General features: G+C 37.3%; 1 protein-coding gene across 1 annotated transcript in view; it reads right to left on the bottom strand.

The window, feature by feature from the left end:
• UNC13C (unc-13 homolog C) overlaps positions 1–17,516 on the bottom strand; it is a 676,763-nt gene that overhangs the window by 632,278 nt on the left and 26,969 nt on the right. The window lies entirely within an intron of this gene.

Here is a 17,516-nt window from a genome sequence, read left to right as displayed (position 1 = left end):
ACAACTAGCTACACCGAATCAGTACCAATAACCATATTTAAATTATAATTTTTTCCTAACTCATTTATAAAACCAGACCAAACCATGGTTTGACACATAGCAACCTCATAGGACAGAATAGACTGCCCCACAGGGTTTCCAAGGAGCAGTTGGTGGATTCGAACTGCCAACCTTTTGGCTAGCAGCCGAGCTCTTAACCACTACACCATTATAAGTGGACACAATAACAGGCAATAATAATTTAGAAATGGTTGAGTAAAATTTCATACAAATTAAACAGCCATATTAATTTCATGACAGTATCATTTTCACTATATTTCCACCTCTGAAATTGTGTTAAATTAGACAAACAACAATTTAAAGTTAAGTGTGTTTTCCTATTTTAAGAACTTGAGAAATAGTTTAAACTGAGAAGAAAACATTTCCTTGTGGTTACGAGAGGGGGGAGGGAGGGAAGGTGGGAAAGGGGTATTCACTAATTAGATAGTAGATAAGAACTACTTTAGGTGAAGGGAAAGACAACACACAATACAGGGGAGGTCAGCACAATTGGACTAAACCAAAAGCAAAGAAGTTTCCTGAATAAACTGAATGCTTCAAAGGCCAGCATAGCAGGGGCAGGGTTCTGGGGACCATGGTTTCAGGGGACATCTAAGTCAATTGGCATAATAAAATCTATTAAGAAAACATTCTGCATCCCACTTTGAAGAGTGCCATCTGGGGTCTTAAACGCTAGCAAGCAGCCATCTAAGATGCATCAATTGGTCTCAACCCACCTGGATCAAAGGAGAATGAAGAACACCAAGGACACAAGGCAATTACGAGCCCAAGAGACAGAAAGGGCCACATGAACCAGAGACTACATCATCCTGAGACCAGAAGAAGTAGATGGTGTCCAGCTACAACCGATGACTGCCCTGACCGGGAACACAACAGAGAACCCCTGAGGGAGCAGGAGAACAGTGGGATGCAGACCACAAATTCTCATAAGACCAGACTTAATGGTCTGACTGAGACTGGAAGGACCCTGGTGGTCATTACCCCCAGACCTTCTGTTGGCCCAGGACAGGAACCATTCCCAAAGTCAACTCTTCAGACATGGACTGGACTGGACAATGGGTTGGAGAGGGACGCTGGTGAGGAGTGAGGTTCTTGGATCAGGTGCACACTTGAGACTATGTTGGCATCTCCTGCCTTGAGGGCAGATGAGAGGGTGGAGGGGGTTAGAAGCTGGCGAAATGGACACGAAAAGAGAGAGTGGAGGGAGAGAGCGGGCTGTCTCATGAGGCAGAGAGTAATTGGGAGTGTGTAGCAACGTGTATATGGGTTTTTATGTGAGAGACTGACTTGATTTGCAAACTCCACTTAAAGCACAATAAAACTTATTAAAAAAAGTTAAGTGTATTTTCCCTCAAATATTTAAAATTCATCAAATGAATATTAACCATTTATGTAAGACCTTTTCTTATTCAAATAATTTTTCACTTTTCTAGGTATTCAAGGATTAGGAATTCCTTAAATAATGATTAAATTAATGCAAGCAAATAAATATCTCATGTAATGAAGTAAACACCAGGAGAAAATAAATCTTATGTAGTCATTAAGTTCGCCAATGGCTAGGACCATGACAGGAAACAGGGTACCAAATCACAAAAAGAAATTGTACCACAGATAATATGTGCGTACCAATAATCAAGAATTGATTGAACATAGTTCATTTTATGACTTGGGGTTTCATAATGCAAATTACCCACAACTAAATCAACTGTATGATGGCTAGTTTCTTGAATTACATGAAGAAAAAGAAAAAACTTTCTGTTAATTTTACTGGTTTGTTAACACTATGCTTTGCATATGATAGGCATTCAAATAAAATTTTGTTCAATTGAAATTACCATTTTACCACTGAAATGTATCACAGAATAACAGTAACAACTAAAACTCTTAGCTCATTTTGGAGTATGTATTAATATTTGGCAAGATAATCTATTTAATTTATTAAAAAATACTTCATAAACTGCATATTGTTGTAGGAATCTGCAGACTCTTTACGAGCTCCCTCCACTTGGATATCTACCAATTTCACTTCAATCAGGCTCTGAAGGGACTTGGGAAACATATGCTCTGGCCAGGAGCCAGACTTCACAACTGACAAAAAGAGGGTAAATGAAGAAGGGAGGCAAAAGATAAGGGAGCAGAAGAGACTGACTCTAATAAGCCCATGCCCTTCTAGGTTTCATAAACTGCAAGAGTATGATTCCTCTTTTCTAAAACAATTTTGTACTCACAAAACCAAGTACAAACCAAGATCTGTTTTCTACTAAAAAAAAAAAAAAAAGGCCAAGAAATTGATTCCTGAATTAAATTAAAAAAGTATTGATTGTACCTCTCTGTGACCACTCCTTGTTGAAAAAACACTTATTCCACCTGAAAAGTTAAGTAGCAGTAGAATAGAAGAATTACTTTAAAATCGACTTTGGTAGGATAAACTGTTCCTCCAATCATTCAATCCAAAATACTGGGTCTCCCAAACCTAGAAACATATGCCTACCTTGTACTTAAAGGAAAGCAGCAATTTCATTACTGCCTCTGAACTTTTCATGAAATTCTACGTCTAGACCTCCTGAGCAGTTGCATTACTATTTGAAGGTTACTTATCATAAGTAGTAGTTGTTATAACAATTTTACGCAGGAAAATTGAATCTGGATTAAGTCCTGCCCCACTAAACACAAACTCAAGGTCATTTGTCCACAGTTGCACATACGAACTAACTCACTCTGTATTTCAACCAAGCAAAATGACTTGTTATTTGTGAAGGGATTTATGCTCTTTTGCACCTCTGTAATTTTTTTGTTCTGTCTAACTAGTATACCACTCATATCCACCTTTCTCTGTAAAAATTGGGCTTAAGCTGCAACATCATTTGTCCTTTGAGGACTTCACCAACCATTGGAGCCAAGCTCTTCCATCTCCTTGCCATGCTCTCCCACCACCTAGTTCAAAAAGTCATCAGAATTCTTCTGTATTATAATCATATTTCTGTCTCTATTCACTGGAGTGGGTCCACTTTAAGGATAAAAATTATGTCTTATCCAAATTTCAATGCCCTGACCCCAGCACATGTAATAAGCATTCAAGAAATGTTGTTAAAAAATTGGCCACATTTCAGCTACTTTCTAAATATCTCCACCTAGATGCCCAAAACTAAACTCCATCTAAAACCTAGTCATTTTTCTGAACTACCTGAGTTCTGAACTCCCTATTTCTCATCTGCACTATTACAACAGTATCTTATATGATCTCCCTAACTATAATTTAGCCCTTCTCCCAAGTCTTCCTCTTTAAAATTAAGATTTTTTAAAAGATTTCCTCCTACTTAAAACACCTCCTACCTCAGTAGTTTTGTTTCCTTCACTCTCCAAGCACATCTTGTGCCTCAGCCACATTGTTGTTGTTGTTGTTAGGCACCGCTGAGTTGGTTCCAATTCATAGCGACCCTATGTACCACAGAGTGAAACATTGCCTGGTCCTGTGGCATCCTAACAATCATTGTTACGCTTGAACCCATTGTTGCAGCCACTGTGTCAGCCCATCTTGTTGAGGGTCTTCCTCTTTTCTGCTGACCTTCTGCTTTACCAAGCATGATGTCCTTCTCCAGGGACTGATCCCTCCTGACAACACGTCCAAAGTAGGTAAGACGCAGTCTTGCCATCCTTGCATCTACAGAGTATCCTGGTTGTACGTTTTCGAAGACAGATTTGTTTGTTCTTATGGAAGTCCATGGAATACTCAATATTCTTCTCCAGCACCACAATTCAAAGGCATCAATTCTTCTTCGGTCTTCCTTATTCATTGTGCAGTTTTCACATGCATACGATGCGATTGAAAATACCATGGCTTGGGTCAGGTGCACCTTAGTCTTCAAGGTGACATCTTTGCTTTTCAATACTTTAAAGAGGCCCTTTGCAGCAGATTTGCCCAATGCAATGCATCTTTTGATTTCTTGACTGCTGCTTCCATGGGTGTTGATTGTGGATCCAAGTAAAATGAAATCCTTGACAACTTCAATCTTTTCTCCATTTATCATGATGTTGCTTATTGGTCCAGTTGTGAAGATTTTTGTTTTCTTTATGTTGAGGTGTAATCCATACTGAAGGTTGTGGTCTTTGATCTTCATCAGTAAGTCTTTCAAGTCCTCTTCACTTTCAGTCAAGCAAGGTGGTGTCATCTGCATAATGCAGGCTGTTAATGAGTCTTCCTCCAATCCTGATGACCCATTCTTCCTCATATAGTCCAGCTTCTCAGATTATTTGCTCAGCATACAGATTGAATAGGTATAGTGAAAGGATACAACCTTGACACATACTTTTCCTGACTTTAAACCATTCAGTATCCCCTTGTTCTGTCCAAACAACTGCCTCTTAATTTATGTTAAGGTTCCTCATGAGCACAATTAAGTGTTCTGGAATTCCCATTCTTCCCAACATTATCCATAACTTGTTAGGATCCACAGAGCGGAATGCCTTTGCATAGTCAATAAAACACAGGTAAACATTCTTCTGGTATTCTCTGCATTCAGCCAAGATCCATCTGACACCAGCAATGATATCCCTGGTTCCACATCCTCTTCTGAATCTGGCCTGAATTTCTGTCAGATCCCTGTTGATATACCACTGCAGCCACTTCTGAATGATTTTCAGCAAAATTTTGCTTGCATGTGATGTTAATGATACTGTTTGTTTGTGAAGAAATTATCCAACAATATCAGCCACTTCGAGGTAATAGTAATTCCTTAATTATAATACTTTTAGCTTTACCGATATGCCTTTACCTATGTTGTTTCTCCTGTCTCAAATGTCTTTCTCTAGATGCCCTAGATAAATAAAGCATTACTGAAGAAGAAGAACAGAGTGGGAGGCGTCACACTACCTGATTTTAGAACATATTATGCTGCCATGGTAGTCAAAACAGCCTGGTACTGGTACAACAAAAGATACATAGACTGATGGAACAGAATTGAGCATCCAGATGTAAATTCACCAACCTATGTGCAGTTAATATTTGAAAAACACCCAAAGTCCATTAAATGGGGAAAAGACACTCTCTTTAACAAATGGTGCTGCCATAACTGGATATCCATCTGCAAAAAAAGTGAAACAAGACCCATACCTCACACCATGCCCAAAAACTAACTCAAAATGGATCAAAGATCTAAATATAAAATCTAAAACAATGAAGATTATGAAAGAAAAAACAGGGACAACATTAAGAGCCCTAATACATGGCATAAACAGAATACAAAACATTACTACCAATGCACAAACACCAGAAGAGAAACTAGATAACTGGGAGCTCCTAAAAATCAAACACTTATGCTCATAAAAAGACTTCACCAAAAGAGTAAAAAGACAGCCTATAGACTGGGGGAAAAAATTTGACTATGACAAATCTGATCAGGGTCTAATCTCTAAAATCTACAAGATACTACAAAACCTCAATAACAAAAAGACAAATAACCCAATTTAAAAATGGGCAAAAGATATGAGCAGGTACGTCACCAAAGAAGACATTCAGGCAGCTAACGGATACGTGAAGAAATGCTCATGATCATTAGCCATTAAAAAAATGCTATGAGACACCATCTCACCCCAACAAGGGTGGCATTAATCCAAAAAACACAAAGTAATAAAAGTTGGAGAGGTTGTGGAGAGATTGGAACACTTATACACTGCTGGTGGGAATGTAAAATGGCCCAACCACTTTGGAAATTGATTTCGTGTGTCCTTAAAAAGCTAGAAATAGAAGTACCGTAGGATTCAGCAATCCTACTCCTTGGAATATATCCTAGAGAAATAAGAGCCATCACACAAATAGATATATGTACACCCATGTGCATTTCAGCACTGCTCACAATAGCAAAAAGATGGAAACAACCAAGGTGCCCTTCAAAGGATAAATGGATAAACAAATTATGGTATATTCACCCAGTGGAATACTACCCAACAGTAAAGGACAACAATGAATCCACGAAACATCTCATAACATGGATGAACGTGGAAGGCATTCTGCTGAGTGAAATTAGTTCCAAAAGGACAAATATTATATAAGACCACTATTATAAGAACTTAAGAAAAGGTTTAAACACAGGAGAAAACATTCTTTGATGGTTACAAGGGTGGGGAGGGAGGAGAAGGGGTAGTCACTAATTAGATACGCTAGTCAAGAATTATCTTAGGTGAAGGGAAGGGCAACACACAATACAGGGGAAGTTGGCACAACTAGACTAAACCAAAAGCTAAGAAGTTTCCTGAGTACAACCAAACCCTTCAAAGGACAGAGTAGCAGGGTCAGGAGTCTGGGGACCATGGTCTCAGGGAACACCTAGGTCAACTGGCAGAACAAAGTGTGTGAAGAAAACTTTCTGCATCCCACTTTGGTGAGTGGCATCTAGTATCTCCAAAAGCTACCAAGCAGCCATCTAAGATGCATCAATGGTCTCAAGCCACCTGAAACAAAGGAGAATGAAGAACACCGAAGACACAAGGAAAATATGAGCCCAAGAGACAGAAAGGGCCACATAAACCAGAGACTCCATCAGCCTGAGACTGGAAGCACTAGATGGTGCCTGGCTACTACCAATGACCGGCCTGACAAGGAACACAACAGACAGCCCCTGACTGAGCAGGAGAAAAGTGGAATGCAGAACTCAAATTCTAGTAAAAGGACCAGACTTAATGGTCTGACTGAAACTGGAGGGACCCCGGAAGACATGGCCCCCAGACCCCCTGTTAACCTAAAACTAAAACCATTCCCAAAGCCAACTCTTCAGGCAAAGATTAAACTGGACTATAAGACATAAAATGATACCCATAAAGAGTGTGCTTCTTAGCTCAAATAGATACGTGAGACTAAATGAGCAGCTCCTGTCCGGAGGCAAGATGAGAAGGTAGAAAGGGACAGGAACTGATTGAAGGGACATGGTAAATCCAGCATGGAAAGGAGGAGCATGCTGTCACATTATAGGGAGAGCAACTAGGGTCACATAACAATATGTGTATAAATTTTTGTATGAGAAACTAACTTGAACTGTAAACTTTCACTTAAAACACAATTTAAAAAAAAGTCTTTCCCTTTTCCTCTTCCCCAACACATCTCTGTCCTGAATATCTATACATCCTTAGAACCCAGCAACACGTAGGCCTCAGCTTGTCTGACCTCCTCAGAGTTCATCATTTCCTCCTCTGTGCTCCCACAATGCCTTGAATGTACCTTATTGTGATAATTGTAACAATACAATAATTATTTATTTGAAATATTTTACCTACATGCCTGTATCCCCAACTGACTGTTAACTCTTGACGAGAAGGAGCCATGCTGTATTTAACTTTAAATATCCGTATTTATCGACACGTAGGAGACTCTAATGTTTGTTGGAAATATGAATATGTAAGTGAATGAATGGATAAATAGTAAACCCATGGATTAACAGATAAACAGTAGAGGTTCCGTGAAGCCTCAATTGGGCCCTAAACAATCTAGACAGAGAGGAGTAGCAGTTTAAGTGGAAGTCAAACACCAAAGACATTCATGTCATGGCCAAAGGTGAAGAAGTATCTACCTAGGCCAGAAGGAATGAGTATGAAAGGGAATAGAGAAATATGGGTTTGAACAAGCCAAATTGAAATAAACTATGAAAAAATTTTAAAATCTAAGTTTATAAGTTCAATTTGAGAAGGAGACACTACTGGTTACTGGATTTCACCACAATCTCTTGAACTAGAATCCTAGTTCATGACTGCCTCTTAGCGTGCATTTGGTTTGTGTGCATCATCCTGGACTGCTAGGATTATAGTTAGTCCTCCACGAGGTCTTAGCAAGAAAGCCTTTACTTCTCACTACAACAACAGCAACTCATCCTTAAACTATGTGTTATAGTAAGATGTAGTCTCACCATCCTTGCTTCTAAGGAACATTCTGGTTGTACTTCTTCCAAGACAGATTTGCCCATTCTTTTGGCAGTGCCTTACATGCTTTGGACATTTTGGACATGTTGTCAGGGGGATCAGTCCCTGGAGAAAGACATCGTGCTTAGTAAACTACAGGGTCAGTGGAAAAGAGGAAGACCCTCAACAAGGTGGCTTGACCAGTGGCTGCAACAATGGGCTCAAGCATAACAATGATTGTAAGGATGGCACAGGACCGAGCAGTGTTTTGTTCTGCTGTGCATAGGGTCACTATGAGTCAGAACCAACTTGATGGCACCTAACAACAACAACATGTATTATAATTTCTGGTTTAAAAGAAATTCTTCAAAAAGTAAATAAAAAAGAGATACATAAACATGATTCACCATATAACTGCTCAACAGTAAATTCTTGGTGGTTTGAAAGATGGCCGACTGAAAAAAACTTCCCCTCTGGTGGAAAGGGGGATTCCGTAGCAGAGAAGGAGCAAACCTAACAAAATTCGGGGACAGTTCATTTACCTGAGAAAGACCCAGTGGAAAGTAGCACTGGCCAGCACCTTGACAGGGGAGATTTATAGGCAGGGTCCTCTCAAGCATAGCAAAGCAGGAAACCAGGGTAGCTGGAGACAGAAGGGAAAGCTAACCACACCAATGGACAGTAAGGAGCCACAAGAACTAAGGAGCTGTAACAAGCAAAGATGGAACATTTTGGGACAAGACAGGTGATGAGAAAATAAGTTGATATTAAAGACCAAGTTTTAAAAAGCATCTTCTATAATATCCTTATTAGGTCAGTGCAGATTTATACCTGTTTTAGATCTTTTCCTTATGGATGAGTAAAATGACTATATAATGTAATTGATGGTCGATGAAAATTGGACAAGGAAAATAGCTGAAACACACAAAATTATGAAATGTTTTTGGAAACTATTAGTTCTTTGCCTAATTTTAAAACAAAAATAATAGATCAAAATATATTAAAAACATTTATCAAAATGATTAAATTTGAAAGTGATTAAAAGTTTTATCCTAAGCTAATAAATTACAATTAAAAAAAAAAAAGCTAGAAAGACTCATTTCCCCTAGAATGAAGGTGAAATAACTCCTCTGTCTTATTTATTCTAACTAATCAGGTATTTTGTGAATTTATTCATCCAACTCCAACCCATATACACTTTTTATTCACTTCTATTGTTGTTACTTTGGTTTAAGAGCAATGATATACAGTATTAACACTACTGTAGCACATGAGAATCTACAAAGCAATTTTGCTTTCATCATCTCATACGATCTTCATGGTAACTTTGTAAGGGTATTATCTCCAGGTTATGGTCGGGGTACTGAGTTTCATAGACACTAAAGTAGTTGCATGTTCTTCATCTTTCCTATATTTTCCACCTAAGACCCAATCCTTTATGGGGCAGGTCGAGACTAATCTTTTCAATGAATGTTTCTTTAACTGCCCAGTCTTCTTTTTTTCCTACAGTCCTTATAGTCCTGACCATGACATTGAATCCTTAATTATTCTTCTGAACTGTTTCCATATAGCTCTTGTACATGCATGTCCATTTTTAGTATTTATTATTTGCTGACCACTGTCTCGAGTGTTTTTTATAGATTACTACACTAATGTTTGACAGTAATCTCTGTAGAAGATGGGGTATTAGTCCCCATTTTATAGATGAAGAAGCTGAGGGTCTACATGGATAGCCCAAAGCTACACAGCTGGTAAGTGGATGGAGCTATAATTACAACCCAACTGATTGGCTTCAGAGTTCTTTCTCATAATCATCATGCTATCCTACTGTGCACGGGAGGACCAACCTTAGGGAAATAGGTGGTCACCTTCATGATGTGTTTGAACACTCCCCCCTCAAAAAAAAAAAAAAACTTATACCAGCTTTTACAATTAGAGCTTTATTCATTTTATTTAAGATTTTGGTCCTTGTTAAAATGCAAATACCACCAAGTATACTCCATTCTTTAAGGTTTATCAATCACTTTGTACCTCGGTATAAACGGTTTATGAGAACATTGCTCAAGAGGAGGGACAGCAGAGAGAACACGAGGGAGCCTGAGGATGGGAAGAGTCCATCACCAAAGTGAGAGGTAGGAGGATAGGCCAGAAGTGGGAGACTAGGAAGCCTAGAATAAGCTTTGTCCACTTGCTGTCTTGGTAGTGGCTTAGCTCTGTTCCCAGCTACAGTGTACACTCCTTGAGGATAAGAACTATGCCTTTTTCAATCTTTGCAACTTCTGCCCGTTCATGCACAAAGCATAGGTACCCTCGCTTAAAACCAAACCCATTGCCATCAAGTCAATTCCAAGTTATAGTGACCCTATAGGAGAGAGTAGAACTACCCCATAGAGTTTCCAAGGAGTGCCTGGTGGATTCAAACTGTTGACTTTATCGTTAGCAGTCGAACTCTTAACCACTACACCACCAGGGTTTCTTGGTACACCCTTGTTTAGAAATGAAAAACTTAGGGTGATATCATTTCAGGGCAAAGTTATTTGTTATGTTTTTGATGCTTAGATTCTTCCTTTTGTTTTTATCCTCGGAAATCGCTCCCTCTTCCTTTTTTTTTTTTTTAAACAAAACCAGACATGAAAACACAATGCTTGCGATCGATAAAAAACACAGCTCCTTTGGTTTAAGTCAACAGAGTGAGACTGGAGTCCCATTTACTTCCTGTTTCCACTTGAGCTGCAGCCCCTATGGCCCCTCTAGAAGCAGAAGCAGAAGCCGAAAAAGGTCAAAACACTTGTCTGAGTTTACAAGCAGAGCTAGGACCAAAATACAGGTTTCCTGCCCTCAACTTCACTGTTTTTACTCCTGTTCTGTGCTGCCTTTTCTCAAAAGCAATCACAGGGAAGGGTTTGACATCTTCCTACTGTGCAAAATATTCTCTTAGATAGAAATCTAACTCCATCCTTAACAAACTTGGCTTTTACCTTAATTCCCTGTGGGCAATGTCTGTACTTTCCTGAAACTGGAAAGTCCTTTGATATTAAAAGAGATTTCTGAAAGAAAATTCTTTCAGCAATTGGCATGTATTAGAACCATTAGAAGAGATTTCAGCTGTATAAAAGGAAGGCTACAGAGGAAGAACACTATTCTAGAGCAAAAGTTGCTACTAGTTTTGTTTCCCACGTCTTCTATTCCACCAGGATGGGCACATTAACCAACTGGGTATCATGTACCAAGGAAGGGGGATAGACCCCCTGTGAGAACAAATCACAGCCCCCCCCACCCACCCCGGGCTTCCTAAGAACTTTGCGGTGTCTCTATCCTTACAGGAAATGTCTACTCTGGTTTACGTATGTTAAAATGATTATTCTGTGCTCTTAAAAAAAAAAAAAAAAAAAAAAACCCACTAGAGAAAATATTCTGACTTTAAAGACAAGAAAAGCAAGATTCAGAGACCCTAAGTGATGTACTCCATATTTACTCCAGTGATAGGACTAGGATTTGAGCAATTTCTGTGTGGTTCCCAAGCCTTACTACACCACTCTGTTCAAATGGGATAACATCAGTTAATTCAAGGACCACCTCAACCTTGATGAGGAGGGAGGCATACTCATTTGGTGCCCAGCTGAACTCCAACATGCACCTATACCCCTTCAAGGAAGATGCTGGTTAGGGTGGAGGCCTGAGCCAGAGTGCCTGCTTTAAATCATGGTTCAGCAAATCGCTTAACTTTTCTGTTCTTTTGTTTCCTCACCAGATATATGGATATAATAACGTTCTAACTTCTTTATGTTGGAATAAGAAATATGAAATAAGAAATAATTAGAGCAGTGACTGGAACACCATAAGCACTCAAAAATGTTTTATTGTTGTTTCACTGATAAATGATAACAAGATTTCCATCTGAGTGCTCTTTTCCAGAGTACAGAGCAGCCAAGAAAGCCCCACAGCAACACAGTCCCTCTTTTGTGTTCATTTAGACTAATATGAATTCTCCAATATTTTTATATAAAGATATAGTAAGAGTCACATTAGTTTTGGATGTCTGTAATATAAAAATCTGTAGGGTTATATGAAAATAAAGAGCTATTTTTTTAAGTTATATGATCTAAACTAGTGGGTAACAATCTTATGAAAATGATTCTACTTAATATTTTATTGATTCTAAGACATATATTTTCATGTTTCTAAAACTGGAATTGTGATCATTAGAAACTTGTTTCCTTTATATAAAACAGGAGTGGTATCACTTATTTCATGGAGTTGTTTGTGACAAAGGTGAGAAAGTGCAGCAATGTGAGTGAACACATCACATTTTCTGGCTGGGCAGATTGTTTGCTTTCATTAATGCTCATTTTCTTTCTTATTTTTCCATGACAAAACTTTATTTAAACCAAAACTTGAGAAGACAGGCAGAATGCCTTGAATTCCTGGCTTGGCAGCTAGATTTTAGATCCAGGTCAAGAAAACTTTTGATGGTCCAGACACAAGTTAATGTACTCCTTTATCTATCTATGTGATCAGTTCGTTTAATCATTATAGATATCTCTCTGAAGCATTATACGTATTTTAACACATAACACATGATAACATAATTCCTCCTTTTTACATCTGTGTTTTCTAATGAAATATATCAGGGTCCCTGATACTTAATAGCAGTTCAATTACTTTTCATTGGAAAAAAATAATGAGTAAATGCATCAAACCTGTCATAAACTGTAAATAACCTTCTAAACAATAAATAGACCTTGACCTAAACGATAGTGGAAAGGAAATCTAATACTTTCCTTGTGGGAGGAATTATCATACATTCTGAAAGGAAAAGTTTCATTATTAGATGGTTTTATTGTATTTTTATAAGATTTATCTATATAATAAACTATTTTAGCCAAAAACATTTCTCATGATAAAATTATACTAAATGTATCTATAATAAAAAAATTGTAACTATTGTTGGCATATTGTTGTAGTCATTAAAAAAAAAAAACAGTGCCGTCGAGTCGATTCTGACTCATAGCGACCCTACAGGACAGAGTAGAACTGCCCCATAGAGTTTCCAAGGAGCACCTGGTGGATTTGAACTGCTGACCCTTCGGTTAGCAGCCGTAGGACTTAACCACTACACCACCAGGGTTTCCGTTGTAGTCATTAAAAAAAAAAAATTAGATGCCCACAAATCTAATTCATGAAATCTGATGAGTTCTTCACCTCAGGTGTCTCAAGAAGAGGCTCTTCACTAAGTATTTTCATGGTTGATTAGGTGATGGTAGTTCATTTTGCTCAGTTTTATTACTTATTGATCTGTCCATTAATCCACTCTAAATTCCAAGAGTACATTCTTAAAAGCAGTACAATGGTTTAGTAATTGGTGACAATTTTAGACTGATTTCTAACTGTGGTTTTCTAAGACCTATGTGAGGAACAATGTATTGACTTACAGATTCCATCAATGTTAGTACCACTTGCTGGACAATCTAAAATTAGTTTTACTTAGATATGACTAAAATTAGCTATAGAATTGTGCTATATTATGGTATAATAATATTGCTACCTGTGTTTTGCTATGACAACTTTCAGAACGTTTCCATATATATTCCCTTACTTCATCTTAAAAAGGCTTTGGATGCTTAACAAAGACGGGAGTGAGGCTCATTACCTCCCAGAAAACCAAAGTTTCAGGAAGTTAGGTTCCTTGCTTCAGGTCATAGAGTTAGAATTCAGTAGTCTTGGCTTGTGGAACCTGAGGCTGTACCTAACCCTGTGGTATCTTTCTGCCTCTTCTTGAAGTCTTCGTATTATTCTTGTTGTTGTCGTTGTTGTTGTTGTTAGGTGCCGTCAAGCTGGTTCCGACTCATAGCGACCCTATGCACAACAGAACGAAACACTGCCAGGTCCTGAGCCATCCTTACAATCGTTGTTATGCTTGAGCTCATTGTTGCAGCCACTGGTGTCAATCCACCTCATTGAGGGTCTTCCTCTTTTCCGCTGACCCTGTACTTTGCCAAGCATGATGTCCTTCTCCAGGGACTGATCCCCCCTGACAACATGTCCGAAGTATGTAAGATGCAGTCTTGCCATTCTTGCCTCTAAGGAGCATTTTGGTTGTATTTCTTCAAAGACAGATTTGTTCATTCTTTTGGGAGTCCATGGTGTATTCAATATTCTTCGCCAACACCACAATTCAAAGGCATCAATTCTTCTTCAGTCTTCCTTATTCATTGTCCAGCTTTCATACGCATATGATGCAATTGAAAATACTATGGCTTGGATCAGGCGCACCTTAGTCTTCAAGGTGACATCTTCGCATTTCAACACTTTAAAGAGGTCCTTTGCAGCAGATTTACCCAATGCAATGCGTCTTTTGATTTCTCGACTGGTGCTTCCAAGGCTGTTGATTGTGGATCCAAGTAAAATGAAATCCTTGATAACTTCCATCTTTTCTCCGTTTATCGTGATGTTGCTCATTGGTCCAGTTGTGAGGATTTTTGTTTTCTTTATATCGAGGTGCAATCCATACTGAAAGCTGTGGTCTTTGATCTTCATTGGTAAGTGCTTCAAGTCCTTTTCACTTTCAGCAAGCAAGATTGTGTCATCTGCATAACGCAGGTTGTTAATGAGTCTTCCTCCAATCCTGATGCCCCGTTCTTCTTCATATAGTCCAGATTCTCGGATTATTTGCTCAACATACGATTGAATAGGTATGGTGAAAGAATACAACCCTGACGCACACCTTTCCTGACTTTAAACCAATTAGTATCGGCTTGTTCTGTCCGAACAGCTGCCTCTTGATCTATGTAAAGGTTCCTCATGAGCACAATTAAGTGTTCTGGAATTCCCATTCTTTGCAATGTTATCCATAATTTGTTATGATCCACACAGTCGAATGCCTTTGCATAGTCAATAAAACACAGGTAAACATCCTTCTGGTATTCTCTGCTTTCAGCCAGGATCCATCTGACATCAGCAATGATAATCCCTGGTTCCACGTCTTCTTCTGAAACCAGTCTGAATTTCTGGCAGATCCCTGTTGATACACTGCTGCAGCCGTTTTTGAATGATCTTCAGCAAAATTTTGCTTGCGTGTGATATTAATGATATTGTTCTATAATTTCCACATAATAAAATTGTATTATTATATTATTCTTATGGACTCTGTTTTAAGAAACATACTCCATACTTCTTTCTTAGGATGTACTGCCTCAAGGAATTTGCCTTTTTAGAAATAAGGAATATATCCTAGAAGTCATCTAATTTCTCTGTCAAAATATCATGTACTCATTACACACGATAACTCTAGAATACACATTCTTTTTAAGTGCATATGGTCCGTTAACCAAGATAGATCATATACTGAGCCTTAAAACAACTCTCAATCATTTTCAAAAGATCAAAATCTTACAGAATTTGTTTTATGATCATAATAAAGTTAAAAAGCAGCAACAATAAGATATCTAGAAATGCCCCACCCCAAATTCTGAAATTAAACAACAGACAGATAATGTGTGTGTATATAAAAATAGATATATATGTAGTTTCACGTATGCACATAAAGAAAAAATATTAATCTTACATAGACTTGTTCCAATAAAGGAAAAAGCATTTTCTGACTTGTTTTATTTGCCCAGAAAACCACAATATCAACACTTGACAATAATATTACAAAAAAAAAAAAAGAAAATGTCAGATCAATAACTCTCATAAACATAGATGCAAAATCCTTAACAAAATATTACCAAATTAAATCTAGAATGTATAACAAGGATAATGCATCCTGAATAAGTGTGGTTTGTTCCAGAAATGTAAGTTTGACTTAATTTTTGAAAATCAATCATGTAATTCACTATATTAAAACAAGGAAGAAAAACATATAGTAACATCAGTCCTTGCACAATGAGAAGTCCATTGGACAAAGTTCAACACCCATCCATGCCATAAAAAATTTCTTAGCAAAATAGAACAAAATGTCATCAATTTGATTAAAAAAAAAAAAATCTGCAACTAAGACTATTCTTAATGGTAAAATACTTAATCCTTTCCCATAAGACAGAGAATAAGGTTAGCATATCCACTCTCACCACTTGTATTCAACACTGAATACAACATTGAATAGGAGAGCCTAAATAGTTCAATAAGGCAAGATAAAAAAAATAAAAAGCATAAATATTGGAGAGGAAAAAGAAAAATTCTTTTTTTCCACAGTCAACATGATTATTTATGAGAACATGTTAAGGAATCTACAAAACAACTATTAGAGCTAAAAAGTGAATTTATCAAGTAGACAGAATAAAGGTCAATATACATAAAACAAGTGTATTTCTTAAGCTGGCAACAACACACTAGGAAGTAAAACTTTTTTAAATTTCAATTAAAATAGCATCAAAAATCATAAACTTAGAAATAAATTTACCAAAATATGTTCAAGACTTCTGTGTTGAAAACTACAAAATACTGCTGAAAAAAATTAAAGAACCAAATAAATGAAGGGACAATATATGTTCATAAGATTCAGTATTATTATTATGTCAATTCTTCCTAAATTGATCCATATACTTAATGCTATCCCAACTAAAATCTAAAACTTTTGTTTTTCAGATTTAACAAGCTGATATTAAAATGTATATAGAAATGCAAATAATCTAGGATAACTAAAGCAATCTTTTAAAATAATACGATAAGAGGATTTACACAACCTGATTTCAAAATTTACTAATAGCTACAGTAATTGTGATATTGACAAATGAGACAAGAGATCGTTAGAACAGAACAGAGTACAGAGATAGACACATGTGTATATGACCAATTTAATTTTTACGAAAGTGAAAAGAAATTTCAGCAGGGATGGGATAGCATTTTCAACAAATGATGCTGGAGCAATAGGGTAGACACATGAAAAAATAGCTTATAATGCATGCAAAAATTAATTTGACATAGACTAAAGAGATGAAGGTTCTGGTAGAAAACACAAAAAATACTGTCACAAATTTAAAATACAGAAATTGTTCTTAGAAAAAGTACAAAGATGTTTTAACACGAGGAAAAATTTGATAACCCGGACTTCATCAAAATTAAAAAATTTCTCTTCTTCAAAGATATCATTAAGAAAACAAAAAGACAAGCCATAGATTGTCTTTGCAATACTTATGTCTGGCAGAAGACTTGGATCAAGTATACATATATTATATAAATGAAAAAAAAATTTAATAAAAATTAAAAAGGGGCAAAAGACTTGAACAGACACTTCACCAAAGAAAATATTTAAATGACCAACAAGCACATGGAAATGTGTTCCACGTTACTATCAGGAAAATACTTTCTGATTTTCTCTCAAAGTACTTATTAATAAAACCAGCATTCTCCTAGTCATATTGACTGGAACTCCAGGCTCACCCTAGATTCCTCCATCTCCTTTGCTCCCCACTTCTAACCAGTTCCTAAATCTGTGGTCCCTAACTCTATAAAACCTCTCATTTCCTATACCTCCTCTCCATTCCCAGAGTTACTATCTTGGCTCAGTCACTCATCAATGCTCTCTTAAGGTTATCTTCTTGTTTGAAAATAAAAATCCACAAAAAATTGAA

This window comes from Elephas maximus, chromosome 13 (assembly GCF_024166365.1).
Source record: "Elephas maximus indicus isolate mEleMax1 chromosome 13, mEleMax1 primary haplotype, whole genome shotgun sequence".
NCBI lineage: Eukaryota > Metazoa > Chordata > Mammalia > Proboscidea > Elephantidae > Elephas > Elephas maximus.
The sequence above is the reverse complement of the archived record's forward strand: the minus strand, read 5'-3'. Positions and strand labels throughout refer to the sequence as shown.